The sequence below is a fragment of the Saimiri boliviensis genome, chromosome 12 (genome assembly GCF_048565385.1).
Source record: "Saimiri boliviensis isolate mSaiBol1 chromosome 12, mSaiBol1.pri, whole genome shotgun sequence".
NCBI lineage: Eukaryota > Metazoa > Chordata > Mammalia > Primates > Cebidae > Saimiri > Saimiri boliviensis.
Window position 1 is genome coordinate 79,970,593 of NC_133460.1, and position 15,390 is coordinate 79,985,982.

A 15,390-nucleotide genomic window follows, 5' to 3' on the forward strand; every position below is an offset into this window, starting at 1 on the left:
GATGCGGAGGCTGTGGTGAGCCAAGATTGTGTCACTGCACTCCAGCCTGGGCAACAAGAGCGAAACTCCATCTCAAAAAATAAAATAAAATAAAAATAATAAAATCATATCTACCTCCTGAAATTAAGAGAAAGCAGGAAAACTACTGGCAGACAGAATGAGAACTTTTTTTAAATAACTGCCTCTAATAATTATGTAAATTTTTCAAAATAAACATCAAAATGGTTCCAGCTCCTTGGATGGAGACTAACTGCTAGTCTTTCTCAGGATAAAGACCTGATGATTTATCTTTTTTTTTTTTTTTTTTTTTTTTGAGATGAGTTCTCACTCCATTGCCCAGGCTGGAGTGCAGTGGCATGATCTCTGCTTACTGCAACCTCTGCCTCCCAAGTCCCAGTGATTCTCCTGCCTCAGCCTTCCAAGTAGCTGGGATTACAGGTACCACGCCTGGCTAATTTTTGTATTTTTATTAGAGACGGGGGTTTCACCATGTTGGCCAGGCTGGTCTAGAACTCCTGACCTCAAGTCAGGAGTTGGCCTCCTTGGCCAACTCACCTTGGCCTCCCAAAGCTCTGGGATTACAGGTGTGAGCCCCTGCACCCAGCCTCCATTTATCTTCTTTATCTCTTCCTTTCTTCCCCAGCCAGCTAGCTCTGAACTGGGCACACAGCACATATACTCAGAAAATACCCAGAAACAGATTGACAGCCCTCACCCCAAAACATAAACCATCTGCTCTTACCTTAAACAACATTACTTATTTATTCATGCTTTCCAGTTCCCTCAGACCCTGGATTCCTGCCCAGTGCTAGTTGAATGGCCTTAAGCAACCTCTCTGAACTTCAGTTTGCCTTATTTGTATTATTATAACATATTCCGTGAAAGTTTGTTGACCTAAACAGCCTCCATTCAACATCTGGGTATTCGCGGGCAGGCAGGGAGAATGAGAAGTGGAAGCAAGGCAGGTGGAAAATGCAAGGGTGGGACAGTGGTCTCTCCAGCTCTCAGTCCAGTTTTACAATGTGAACTGGGTAGGAAATGGTTGCTGCCCTGGCTCCCCCAGCCTGGCCTCTGCAGAGCTGGCAACCCCCACTTCCAGGGTGCAATTGCCAGGACCCTTTAGAGCCACTGTGTGGTGACCTTCCTGGAACAACAGCCCCCTTTCTTAAAGACAGTGCGTCTAGGATTGTGCTCAGCTTTACAATGAGTCTCGTTGACTCTGCAGGACAAATCCTGGACTTGCCCAGGTGACTCAACGGAGGCCTACTGGGACCAAGCGAAAGCATGTGACTCCTGACTGGGAGGTAAGCTCTGGGTTCTAAGTGAGGCCTGGCTCTACCCAGCCAGCCAAAGAACCAGCGGAAGTTGCAGTTTCACCACGGCTGACCGTGGATAGCGCAGCGCTTCTCACGTCTCCAAACTGGTGCAACTGCCTGCCCCGGACGCCCTGATCAAACAAGCAACTTGCTTCTCTTTCCTGTGAAAAGAACTGAAACTCAGGCTCAGAGCCTCGCAAAACAAAGACATCTTTACCAGCCCGGTGCTATCCTGTGTCACCCCACTCCCAGAGTCTGCGCGTCTTTGATGGAGCCCCCCTCCCACAACTCGTTGCAGCGCTGCTCAAGGCAGCTGTCTGCATGCGAGACCTGGCAAGGAGAGGTTCTCCCTGCGCCAGCGACTTATCAGGGAATTGAGCTCCCAATCCTTTTCTCCCGCTTTCCACTCTGGCTCGGGAAATCTTGAAGTAGCCACTGGGGATTAGGTGCCTCTGGGATTCCAATTGCACAAAGCAGGCTCCGTGGGCATCTGGACGTAAACACACCTACCTGGCACAGACCTGGCTGGCATTCCCTCAGGACTGGTGAGGTGAGAGCAGATGAACTGCCACGTCTGAAGCCTGCCAAGTGCCTAGTAGAAAAAGAACTGAGGGGTGAGCCCAAAGGCCATAGCTAGGTCACCCACCTTCCTCCTGGTTCCCATTCCACTTGGACAGGTGGTACCGGTACTCTCAAAAGCAGAGAGAAACTTGGGCCACAATGTCTCAAGCATCCTTGAATATCAAAAGGAGAAGAAATTTCAAAACAGGATCATAGATAGGGTAGCTCAGATTCAATGCTTGTATTTTTAAAATAAAACAAAAAGACAATGTCATATATTAGTATTAATGAATTAGGCCAGGCACAGTGGCTTACACCTGTAATCCCAGCACTTTGGGAGGCCGAGGCAGGAGGATCGCTTGAGCTCTAGAGTTCGAGACCAGCCTGGGCAACATAGCAAGACCTCATTTCTACAAAAAATACAAAAGTAGCTGGATGTGGTGGCACATGCCTGTAGTCCGGGCTACTCAGGAGTCTGAGGTAGGAGGATTGCTTGAGCTCAGGAGGTTGAGGCTGTCTTGAGCCTTGATTGTGCCACTGCACTCCAGCTTGGGTGACAGAGGGAGACCCTGTCTCAGAAAAAACAAAGCAAAATGAAACAAACAAACAAAAAAAGCAGTGACTGTAAGTCAGAATATGCACTAAGTACTCTACAATGCATTTCAAATGCATTTCATCGGAACAAGAGCCCAGTGAAGTGTCATCATGCACTTTTCACAAAGGAGAAGGCTGAGGCACCGAGGCACCGCCCAGAACCCCCTTCATGAAAGGATCCGATCCGTCCCAGGTGCTAGGAAGTAGACATCCTTCAACATTTAGTTATTTTAGAGACTACCTCTACTACGGAGCAGCTTTTCCCAAAAGCACACCTTCCCTAGGCTGCCTGCACGGGTCACACATCACCTAGGTGGGGGTGAAAGACTGGCCATATGAGCATAACATGGGACAACTCTGATGGGACATTTTGACTCCAGAGATCCCCATGGAATCAGTCAAGGCTGTCAGGCTGACATGGCAGCTCATTTTCCTCCGTCCAATCCATCCTCTTCCCCGCTGCTTTCTTCCGCGGGTGTTGAGCCTGAGGACCTTCTTTAATAAACATCCTGCATGATAAACTGTCTCTGGGACCAGGAAATTCAGCCTGCAACAGGCCCAGAGACTACGAGACTTCCCTAAAACTACTCAGTAACCAAGGAACAAGGCAAAGGAGGCAGGAGCAGGGCTGGAGAGGCAGGGGAAGAGCTGTTGAATGTGAAGGGCTTTGCAACAGAGCAGGTCATTCAGAGGATCTCCTAGGACCCCAAGAGACCCTTCAGGTCCACAATTTATGGAAGTCCAAAGGGCTAAATCTTCCTTCTCTACTAGCAGGAATGCCCACAGCCCAAGTATCAGCACCTAGGAACTAGACTAAACCCTTTCAGGGATGGCTTTTTCAGTTTTCTCCATGGAGGAAGTGGAATTTGAAACATACTTTAAAAGTATGAGCAACTGTGGAGGAAGAAAGGCCATACAAGCAGCAGGGACAGAATGAACAAGGTAGTGGGAAGGGAGCGGGATGGCCTGGTGGAATAATATTGATGATGCACAAGCTGGAAATTTTGCTGGGGAGGGCTCTGAATGTCAGTAATCTGATGTGGATGCAGTGGGGACAGGCAAAGGCTTTCCTTCACCCCCTCTCATTCCACCCATACACTCTGTCTCTGTAACTCCATCCTCCCCCACCAATCTATTTCCTCTCAGGGTTTGCCTGTGCTGCTGGCCTGGTCTGGCCATAGCTGATACTGAAGCTACTATTTATAGCATTTGAGGACAGATAGAGTGGCAAGGCCAGTTTCCATGACACCAGGGCTCCTAGAGGGTGACTTCCTCTCTGCTGGGTCCTCACTCACCTCGTCTGGGTCCACATTCTCTCCAGTTACCTCCAACACTGCTTCCAGTGTCATTCCTTGGGTAGCATCAGGGCTACTGCTAGGTGAGAACACAGCAGTAAACCAGCTAGCAGTGACAATGCTGGCTCCAGGTACCACCACCATTTCCCCCTGTCCTCCCATCTTCACACTAGGGCACATACCAGGCTGGAACTCAGCCATCACTGCTGGGTAATGTGGGTCTGGGGTCCTCTTCTACCCCCAGGCCTGCCCACCTAGCCTCTGCCTTCAACTCCTACCTACTGACCGCCTGAAATTATGAATCCCAGAGGTTAAGAAGACAAGATACAAATGACAGAGGTCTGAAGATAGAAGAGGACAGAAAAAACAATAAAGGTGGAAAAATCACAATGAAGGTACCTATTAATACTATCCTAGCCAGATTTAGCTCCTATTTGGAGTCTTCCAAGCATGGTTAAAAGAAAAAAGAGTTCTTCTATTTGTCAGCTATGAGGATTTGACAAGTCATTTAGACTGCTAGAGCTATTTCTTCATTGTCTTTTAGTCAACAACTATTTATTGAATGCTTTCCATTGGCTATATACTGTTCCATGTATTAGAAAATCAACAGCAAACAAAACTGACCAAAATGTCCTCCCTTGTGAAGCTTGCATTTTTGTGTAAAGGGCAAACAATAAAATAAATAAGTAAACCATATGGTGTGTTTTGTATGTGTATTTTCATCTAGGTGTGTGTGTGTTTTTATAAGTATATACATGAATATACAGGTATATGTATGTGTATTTGCGTGCATGTGCTTTTCAGCCCAAAAGGCCTAAATGCAAAAATATTCCAGAGTAATCTGCACACCCAGTACACATACCTTGGTTTCTAAATAAAAAGGAACCATGCCCCCTCAGAGAAATTCCAAAATAGGTAGCTGTGGCAGGATAGGTACAAGATGAGCCTGGAATAGCTTATTATGTATAAAGTAAGAAAGTACTTAAAAAAGTAAAAAGGGCTGGGGGCATGTTAAAGGAAACAGAAGCCTGGCTTCAGGGGGCTCCCACTGGCCACATATGTGGCAATTGGAACACTAAAATGATACAGAATTGGCCAGGTGTGGTGGCTCATACCTGTAATCCCAGCACTTTGGGAGATCAAGGCAGGCGGACCACTTGAGATCAGGAGTTTGAGCCCAGTCTGGCCAACATGGTGAAACCCTGTCTCTACCAAAAATACAAAAATTAGCCAGCTGTGATGGTGCATTTATGTAATCCCAGCTACTTGGGAAGCTAAAAAAGGAGCATTGCTTGAACCCTGGGCAACAGAGGTTGCAGTGAGCCAAAATCATGCCACTGCACTCCAGCCTGTGCCAACAGAGCAAGACTCCATCTCAAAGAAGAAGAAGGAGAAGGAGAAGGAGGAGAAGGAAAAGAAATTATAACCCATTGGAGAAAATAAGAATCCACAAGTCCACACAGACAATAAATTGATGAAAGGATGGATGGATGGATGAAAAGCGAGTGTTCTTGAATGCAGTAGAACTAATATGCCAAGTGATAAATGGAGGGGGAGTGCAGGAGTTTCAAAAACATCATTTGGCAACCATAATAGGAAAGATGACTTAGACAAGAATTATCACTACAGGTGGCACACACCTGTAGTCCTGGCTACCCAGGAGGCTGAAGTGGGAGGATCACTTGAGCCTAGGGAGTTGAGGCAAATCCAAGGTGAGTTTGATGATGAACGGGATGCTTGTATGGTCTTAAATATCTCCCTACAGATTGCTTATTTGATGCAATGGAAAAAACAGCAATGATGTGTCTTAGTCTGTTGGGGCTGCTCTAACAAAAACATCAGAGACTGTTTACCTTGTAAACAAAAGAAATGGATTTTTCACAGTTCTGGAGGTTGAGAAGTCAAAGATCAAGGCACTAGGGGATTATCATGTAAGGGTCTTTCTCATAGATGGCATCTTCTTGCTATGTCCTCAAATGGTGGAGGAGGCAAACAAGCTCCCTTGGACCTCTTTTGCAAGGGCACGAATTCCTTCTTTTTTTTTTTTTTTTGAGCTGGAGCCTCACTCTGTTGCCAAGTCTGAAGTGTAGTAGTGCGGTCTCGGCACACTGTAACCTCCGCCTCCTGGGTTTAAGCATTTCTGCCTCAGCTTCCCAAGTAGCTGGGATTACAGGCATGCACCACTGTGCCTGGCTAATTTTTGTATTTTTAGTAGAGATGGGGTTTCACCATGTTGGCCAGGCAGGTGTCGAACTCCAGCCCTCAAGTGATTTACCCGCCTTGGCCTCCCAAAGTGCTGGTATTACAGGCATGAGCCACCCCACCCAGCAATCTTTTACAAGGGCACTAATTCCATTATAAGAATGGAGGCTTTATGATCTAGTTATCTCCCAAAGGCCCCATCTCCAAATAGCATCACTTTAGGGGTTAGATTTCAACACAGAAGCTTTGGCGGGAACACAAACATTCTTTCTGTCTTAGTCTATTTGTACTGCTATAGCAGAATACCTGACACTGGGTAATTTATAAAGAACAGAAACTTACTTTCTCACAGCTCTGAAGGCTGAGAGGGGAGAAACACTATGTCATTACATGGCAGAAAGACAAGAGAACCAAACTCTGTGCGAAGCCTCTTTCCTAAGGGCCTTAATCTCATTCATGAGGGAAGAGTCCTTATAACCTAATCACTTCTTAAAGGATCCATCTCTTAATACTATCATACTGGCCATTAAGTTTCACACCTGAATTTGGAAAAGAACACATTCAAACCCGAGCATGGACTATAGCATGATACATGGCAAATTCCAAAAATACCTTATCGGAGATCAAAATTAACATTCCCCTGAGGGGCAGAAGAACATCATGTAACTCAGACATGCTACTTTGATAAGGACACACCTTGTGCTACCTTCCAGAAAGGAATGAATAACCTGAATCTAATCATAAGAAAACATCAGACAACCCCCATTAATAAAACTGAATGTGGGTGGACTATAGTCTTCAAAAAGGCAGTGTTCTGAGACAAAGGCTGTAGTTATGTTTCAGATTAAAGGAGTATAGGCCAGGCACAGTGGCTCAGGCCTGTGATCTCAGCACTTTGGGAGGCCAAAGCAGGCAGATCACTTGAGCCCAGGAGTTCAAGGCCAGCCTGAGCAACATGGTAAAACCTCATTGCCACCAAAAATACAAAAATTAGCTGGGTGTGGTCCTACTCAGGAGGCTGAGGTGGGAGGATCACTTGAGCCTATAGGGTTGAGGCAACAATAAGCAGAAATCAGTGAACTTCAGCCTGGGCAAGCGTGTGAGATCCTATGTCCAAAAAGAAATCAAAGGAGGATGAAGAGATAGACAACTCAAGGGTAAATTTGATACTCGACTTGATCTTGTACTAGAGGGGAAAATGCTATAAAAGACATTATTAGGCTGGGTGTGGCAGTCCACGCCTATATCCTAGCATTTTGGGAGGCTGAGGCGAAAGCACTGCTTGAGTTCAGGAGTTCAAGACCAGCCTGGTCAACATGGTGAAACCCCATCTCTACTGAAGATACAAAAATAGTAGAGGATGGTAGCAGGCACTGTAATCCCAGCTACTCAGGAGGCTGAGACAGAAGAATTGCTTCAACCTGGGAGGCAGAGGTTGCAGTGAGCTGACATCTCACCATTGCACTCCGACCTGGGCAACAGAGTGAGACTCCATCTCAAAAAAAAAGAAAAAAGAAATTCTTCTATCAATTGATGAAATTGGATGAAAAAGATTAAAGTGTTGTATCAATGAATGTTAAGTTTACTGATCGATAACTGGACTGTGGTTATGTAAGAGAATATCTCTATCCTGAGGAAATTCACACTAAAGTATTTAGAGATAAAGTGCCACAATATGTGTAATTTATTCTCAAATGGTTCAGAAAAATGTTATGTGTATGTGAGTGTGTGTGTTGAGGTCAGAATGGGCGTAGGAGTAAATGAAACAAATGAGATAAAATATTAACAAAAAGGGGATCTGGGTAAAGGACACATGGATGCTGTTTCCTCTGTCCTTATTCTTGTAACTTTTCTGTAATCTTGAATTTATTCCCAAACAAGATGTTTTTCATTATTTTTTATTTTTTTGAGGCAGAGTCTCATTCTGTCTCCCAGGCTGGAGTGCAGTGGTACAATCTTGGCTTACTGCAACCTCCACCTCCAGGGTTCAAGCAATTCTCATGCCTCAGCCTCCTGAGAAGCTGGGACCTACAGGCATACACCACAACGAATGGCTAATTTTTGTATTTTTAGTAGAGACAAGGTTTTGCCATATTGGCCCAGCTGGTCTTGAACTCCTCATCTCAAGTTATCTAACTGCCTTGTAGCCACTGTGCCCAGACCATTATTTATATACCTATATATAATTATGAAAGGAATTGTAACCCATTGGAGACAATAAAAATCCACAATCCATACAGATAATAAATGAATAAATGAATGGATGGATGCATGGGTAAGTGGTTGGATGGTTGAATGGGTGAGAAGCAAGTGTTCTTGCTTACAATAGAATTCTAAATGCCAACTGATAAATGTAGGGGAAGTGCAGGAGTTTCAAAAACATCATGTTGCAACCATGATATATATATTAGATATAGAAAATATTATTACATGTAATTATTAGAGACAGAATCTAGCTCTATCACCCAGGCTGGCGTACATTGGCACAATCTTGGCTCACTGCAGCTTCAGCCTCAATCTCCTAGGCTCAAGTGATCCTCCTGCCTCAGGTAGGACTGCAGGTGCATGCCACCATGCCTAACTCAAACAAAATGTTTTCTAAATATATATATATATATATATATATATATATATATATATATATATGATAAATCCATGCTGTTATGTTCTATGGAGAAAAACAAAGCAGGGTCAAAAATAAAGCAAATGCCAATAACAAGAGTAATGAAAGAAAACTTCTCTGGGAAAGTGATTTGAGGAAAGACTAAACAAGGTGAATGAGCAATCCATGGAGATATCTGGAGGACAGGCAGTCCATGTGGAGGAAATAATAAACTCCAAGATGGGAACAGCCTGGAGCATTCACCAGCAAGATGGCCAGTGGGGCTGGAGCTGAGGGACTGTGGGAAAAAGTGGGGAAGATGAAGTCAGAGAAATAAGAGAGTCTGACTGGGCAGTGCCTCATGGGCATTTGAGAAGCACCAGGAGTAGGAGGGAAGTCATGAGGGCTTTGTGCAGAAGATTAACATGGTCTGACTTGTGTTTTCAGCACTCTGATTGCTGTGTTGAAAACAGATGGAGCAGGCAAGCCGCAGAAGCAGGGGAGCAGTAACCGGCTGTTGTCATCGTCCAGGCGAGAGCTGATGACTGGCTTGGGCCCAGGGTGGGAGTCGAGGAGTCTGTAGCAGCGCTTGGATTCTGGCTATATTTTAAAGCATCTGCTGAGGGATAGGAAGTAAGGTATAGGAGGGGTGTTTGAGGATGAGTCATGTTTTTTGGCCTGAAAAGAAGCTACAGGATGGGATTGCCATTAACTGAAAAGGGGAAGCAGCAGCTTTTGGGGATACTGCTGAATTGAGGAATTTAGTTTGGGATATATTTAAGTTTCAGACACCCATGAGATACGTCAGTGGAGAGGTAGAGCAGGCAGTTGTATACAGGAGTCTGGATTCCTGGGGAGAGTCCAGGCAGGAGATCAGCATATAGAGGATATTCAGACACAAGAGTGGATGAGAGCACCAGGGAGTGGGAAAAAAGGGTAGGGCCTAGGAAATGAGAAGGAACTAACAAAGGACACCGAGAAGGAGCAGGGAGAGCCTGGAGAGGGTGCGTCCTGGAAGCAGGGGAAGAAAGCCTCTGCAGGAGGCAGGAGAGGTCAAGTGTCCTAAATGCTGCTGAAAAGTCAAGGAAATTGAGAACCGAAAGTCAAGCACAGGGTTTAATACTGGGAAGGTCATTGAGGGTCCTAAGAAAATGGTTTTGTTAAGGCAAGGGGTCAAACTCCTAAATAGAGTGGTCCCAGAGGGGATGAGAGGACTAGAATTGGAGATAGCAAGCATCGACAGCTTTTTTGAGGTGTTTTACCTTAAAGGGAAAGAAAGAGATGAGGCAGGAGCTGGAGGACGAGCAGGATCGAGAGAGGTTTTTCCTTAACTGAAAAAGGGGGGTAGGCCTTCTCGGCAAGGTCATGGAAAGGCTGCTGTAACTGTATACAGGACCCTTCATTGTTTTTAAGTAAATGGGGCACTATTATTACTCCTCTCTCTGGCCTGACCCTGCCCTGGGTTGACCTTTCAATGCCCGGTGGATTAAAGCTTAGCTTCCTACCTGTCACGTTACTTTTTGCAGCTCTCCGGGAAAGGTCTCTTCTCTCTCTGATTCCACCTCTTTCCATGGCCCCTTTGGACTTTTCCTCCCATAATTTGCTAAACATGCCTCTAGATGCATACCAGCTGCCCGGGCATGCCCCCTTTACCACAGCTGCCTTCACTGACTACCAAAGCCCTGTGTTAAGGAGGCCCTCTTCAATTCTCTGAAAACTTTTCAAAAATACTGAAGTCCCGTTCACCTGCATTTGGACTCTCAAACTGAAGGTGACAAAGGCACCTCCAAATCCACAACCATTTAGTGGGTAGAAAGCGTTTTATCATAGAAGACGAGATTTCAGGCAATGGTATTGGTTGAGGGAGGGTGTAAGATGATGGATTATTAGGGACAGAGAGGAAGGACAAACCCAAGATAATTTTCAAGGAAGAGCCGACAGGTCTTGTCAACAGTCAGATGACAAATATGTAGGTGTCAAAATTGTTAAAAACAGCACACCCTTTGATCTAGCAGTTTCACTTCAGGAATTTATCTGGAAAAAAAGTAGCCATTCAAGGTGTTGAGAGTATGGAAAATGATGTTCATTATCGAATTCTCTGTAATTGCAAAATACTGAAAACATCCCAGGTATCAATAAAAGAGCAGTAATAGAGGGTTGCTAAATATACCACGGCATGTTCATCCTACAGAACATTATGTAATCATTATAATGATGATGCAGACATGAGTATATATTGTCAAGAAAGGACTTTTTTTTTTTTTTTTTTTTTGACTGTCACCCAGGCTGGAGTGCAGTGGCGCGATCTCACCTCAATACAACCTCTGCCACACAGGTTCAAGCGATTCTCCTGCCTCAGACTCTCGAGTAGCTGGGATTACAGACACCTGTCACCATGCCCAGCTAATTTTTTTGTATTTTTAGTAGGGATGGGGTTTCACCATGTTGGCCAGGCTGATCTTGAACTCCTGACCGAGTGATCCACCCACCTCAGCCTCCCAAAGTGCTAGGATTACAGGTGTCAGCCACTGCGCCCAGCCAGGATGTTTTAATCTAGTAAGTAAAAAAAAGCAGTTTATACACATATAATTCATATATATATATATATATATATATATATATATATGTTTGGTAGAGCACTTTAAAGAGGTTATGTTTCAGCAGTGGTGATTATACAATTTCTTTTTTTAAGATGGAGTTTCACTGTCACCTAGGTTATGGTACAGTGGTGCAACAGCAGCTCACTGCAGCCTCTGCCTCCCAAGTTCAAGTGATTCTCCTACTTCAGCTTCCTGAGTGTCTGGGATTACAGGCACATGCCACCACACCCAGCTAATTTTTGTATTTTTAGTGGAGATGGGATTTCACCATGTTGGCTAGGCTGGTCTGGAATTCCTAACAAGTGATCCACCTGACTTAGCCTCCCAGAGTCCTGGGATTACAGACGTGAGCCACCACACCTGGCTGATTATACAAGTTTTCAGTTTTTTTTACTTTTTTTTTTTTAGACAGAGTTTCACTGTTGTTGCCCAGGCTGGAGTGCAATGGTGCAATCTCGGCTCACTGCCACCTCTGCCTCCTGAGTTCAAGAGATTCTCCTGCCTCAACCTCCCAAGTAGCTGGAATTACAGGTGCCCACCACCATACTCGGCTAATTTTTTTGTATTTTTAGTAGAGATGGGGTTTCACTATGTTGGCCAGGCTGGTCTCAAACTCCTGACCTCATGATCTGCCTGCCTTGGTCTCCCAAAGTGCTGGGATTATAGGTGTAAGCCACCATACCCAGCCCGTTTTACTTCTTAAAGTTTAGCTAATAACTGTTTTGTTTATTTTAAAAAGTGGAGGGGGGAAAAAAAAAGAAAAAGTGGAAACAAGTAATTTGCCAAGGGGTGATATTTGAAACAATAGGAATAGATATGATTACCCAGCTAAGATGAGAAACTTGGAAACATTCACAGTTAGGGAGCGAGAAGAAGGTGAGAAGCCAGAAAAGAACTCAAAGAAACTGAGGGAAAAGGCAAGAAGATCTCACAGAAACCTAAGAAAAAGAGCTCCCAGATAGGGCTTGCTTAAAATGCCCACTACTGGCCGGGCGCGGTGGCTCAAGCCTGTAATCCCAGCACTTTGGGAGGCTGAGGCGGGTGGATCACGAGGTCAAGAGATCGAGACCATCCTGGTCAACATGGTGAAACCCTGTCTCTAGTAAAAATATAAAAAATCAGCTGGGCATGGTGGCGCGTGCCTGTAATCCCAGCTACTCAGGAGGCTGAGGCAGGAGAATTGCCTGAACCTAGGAGGTGGAGGTTGCGGTGAGCCGAGATCGCGCCATTGCACTCCAGCCTGCGTAACAAGAGCGAAACTCGGTCTCAAACAACAACAACAACAACAACAAAAAAAAAAACCCGCTACTGATTGGCTCCTCCAAAGCCAGTCCCAGCCTCTCTGCCTTGTCCACTTTCTGGAAACAATTTCTTAGTAGTTAGGAGTAGCCACATGATCACCTCTAGCCAATGAGATGCCGGGGGGCTGAGGGGACACTTTTAGAAAAGATTTTTTTTTTCCTGAAAACATGCAAAGAGAAGACCTCTGTCCTGTGTTGTTGCCCCCTGCTTCCAGCCTTTGAATGCAGTTGTATGAGGATGTGATCTTGGAGCTGCCGTGGTAGCCAGATTGCCATTATGAGAGAAAGGCCAGGGGACCTACTGACCCGGAGCCCTGTCTTCTATGAGATAATGAGGCACATCTGCATCACACAAGCAGGCATTCATTGGGCCATATGTTACTGCAGTTGGAGTTATTCTTCATTGATACACAAAATACGAGTATAAGTTTTTGTCCACTTTCAGCTTTGCAGATCCATAACACCACATATGGGAGCCACAGTGCAGGTGACAAAGGGGTCAGAGTAGTGGTCAGGAAATACAGACTTGAAGCTGGACCACACTTCCGAGGGGTTTGTGAGTGGTGGAGAATGAGATGACATGAAATTGGCAGATTTCTTCTACGCCATTGCTGCCGTCTTGGCTCTGGCAGAAGACTACCTGAGAAGGGGCATAGGCCTTTTATGCAGCTTTCAGTGTTCAAGCACATACTAGGTGCTCATCAAATGGTTATAGCTATTATTCCATGGGGTTGCTTTTGAAGATGTTATAGTCTTTGGGTAAACTTTAGGTGATCCAGAGGAATACTGGTCCACTGTGTCTTGCTCCAACTGCCTGTGTCTTGGAGGCAGTAGAGTGTGATCAATGGAAAGAACACTAGACTGAAGCCATGTACTTGCACATATACCCTGGGGCAGAGCTCCTCTGTGTCTCAGTTCCTTCATCTGTCAAAGGAGGCAAGAATACCTTCCTCACCGAGGTGGTATTAAAAGTAGATAATGCATGGGAAGTGCTGGTATACAGTAGGCAGTAGAATGACCGGGGAGCTTCGATATGGACATTGCAGGCTGCCTTCCAAACACTCCTTTTTCTTCCTCTTTCCTAGCAGAACCTCACTTTGGTCCAGGCATCTTTCCCTCCTAGATGAAAAAACCTGGACTCAGACAACGTGTTTGGCATTTCTGAGGTCTCACAACATAGTAAGCCTAAGAGGCATTTGAACCCAGGTCTTCTGATGCCCAACCCATTGTTCTTTCCAGTGTCTCTCCTTTTGTCAGGACTTAGTGTCTTTATCCAATACAACCAAATACTGGAACTTAGAAGTTCTAAACTGTAGTCTAGTCCTCCCCAAATGAGTGAGCCAAGCATGAGACAAAGGCCACAAAGGTTTTTCATTTTTCTTTTTTTCTGAGACGGAGTCTCACTCTGTCACCCAGGCTGGAGTGCAGTGGCACAGTCTCAGCTCACTGAAAGCTCTGCCTCCAGGTTCAAGTGATTCTCCTGCCTCAGCCTCCCAAGTAGCTGAAATTACAGGTGCCCACCACCATGCCTGGCTAATTTTTGTATTTTTAATAAAGACAGAGTTTCACCATGTTGACCAGGCCGGTCTCAAACTCCTGACCTCCTGTGATCCACTCACCTCAGCCTCCCAGAGTGCTGGAATTACAGATGTGAGCCACCGCATCCGGCCAAAAACCACGAAGGATTTTACAACCTAACCTTGGAAGTGATACAGCGTCACTTTTCTGCAACATTCTATTGGTCACATGGACCAACTCTAATAGAACGGGGAAGGAGACCACACAGGGCATGAATACCAGGAGGTGAGGGTGAGTGGCGGCGTCCTTGGATGCTGACCACCACAAGCAGCTTCGTATCATTTGAAAATAGTTTTGACATTATGAGTCTCCTGAAAGGGCTTGGAGATTCCAAAGGAACCATGACCCATGCTTTGAGATCATCAATTTACATTATGCTACTATTGAAGACGATTTGATCTCCCTTTTGCAGATTCATCTGTTTGTCAGATATTACCTGAAAAACAAGTAAACCATAAGAGTACAGAGACTCTTAGTCTACTTAGTATTTTGCCCCTGACAAGGCCCACCACCATGGAGTGAGCGTCCTGGAAGAGCAGTGCAGTTGTCCTCCAGGACGGACTGCATAGTGTCACACTATTGTTCAGAGCTTCTCATCATGGGTTTTTGCATCTATGGATTTATCTTAAATGTTCTATAATATTTTCAATATGAAGCACGATGTTGGCTAATTTGTTCCAAAAATTACCTGCATCAAGTGATAAGTTCTTTGATTTGTCCTGAAAGGCCTTGGTTAAGTGTTTCTGAGAGAGGTGTGTTTCTATGTGCTAAGACTTGGCAAATACTCCCATATACAACTCATCCAAACATCCACTGTGACTTCTGAGAAATGAATTTGGTTCCTTTCCATTAGAGTCCTGATATTTTTAGCATGAGATACAGTTGTGCTGTGCCCCCCGGTCACATTGGGCCCCTCCTCTGGGACTTCTCCTCCCACTGTATTCTCAAGACCTTGGCTAGCAAAACTTCAGCACACAGCCTGCTTTCAACCACACTGAAGTTTATACTGGGACAGGACAACAGTGTTCCATGTTCAAAGTTTGTTACAATCACTCTCCAAGTCCAGTGGACCATTGAGTTGTTATCTGTCCAGCTTCCTTTTCCCCTTCTTAGAGCAGACACCCCCTCCCCTGGCCATTCTCTTCTTCATTCCTTGAGGTTTTGGTTGAGCTGCCAATCATATTCCAGCCTCTTTAGTCAAAATGATTAGTTTAGGGAAGAGTAAATATCCAGGCTGAGCCTGCCAGCATCTGGAGTTGTTTACAGCGAAAACCAAATAAAAAGGTCCTTTTGCCTTGAGAATCTGGAATCAGAGTTGGACAAAGGCAGCTAGAGCAGCCT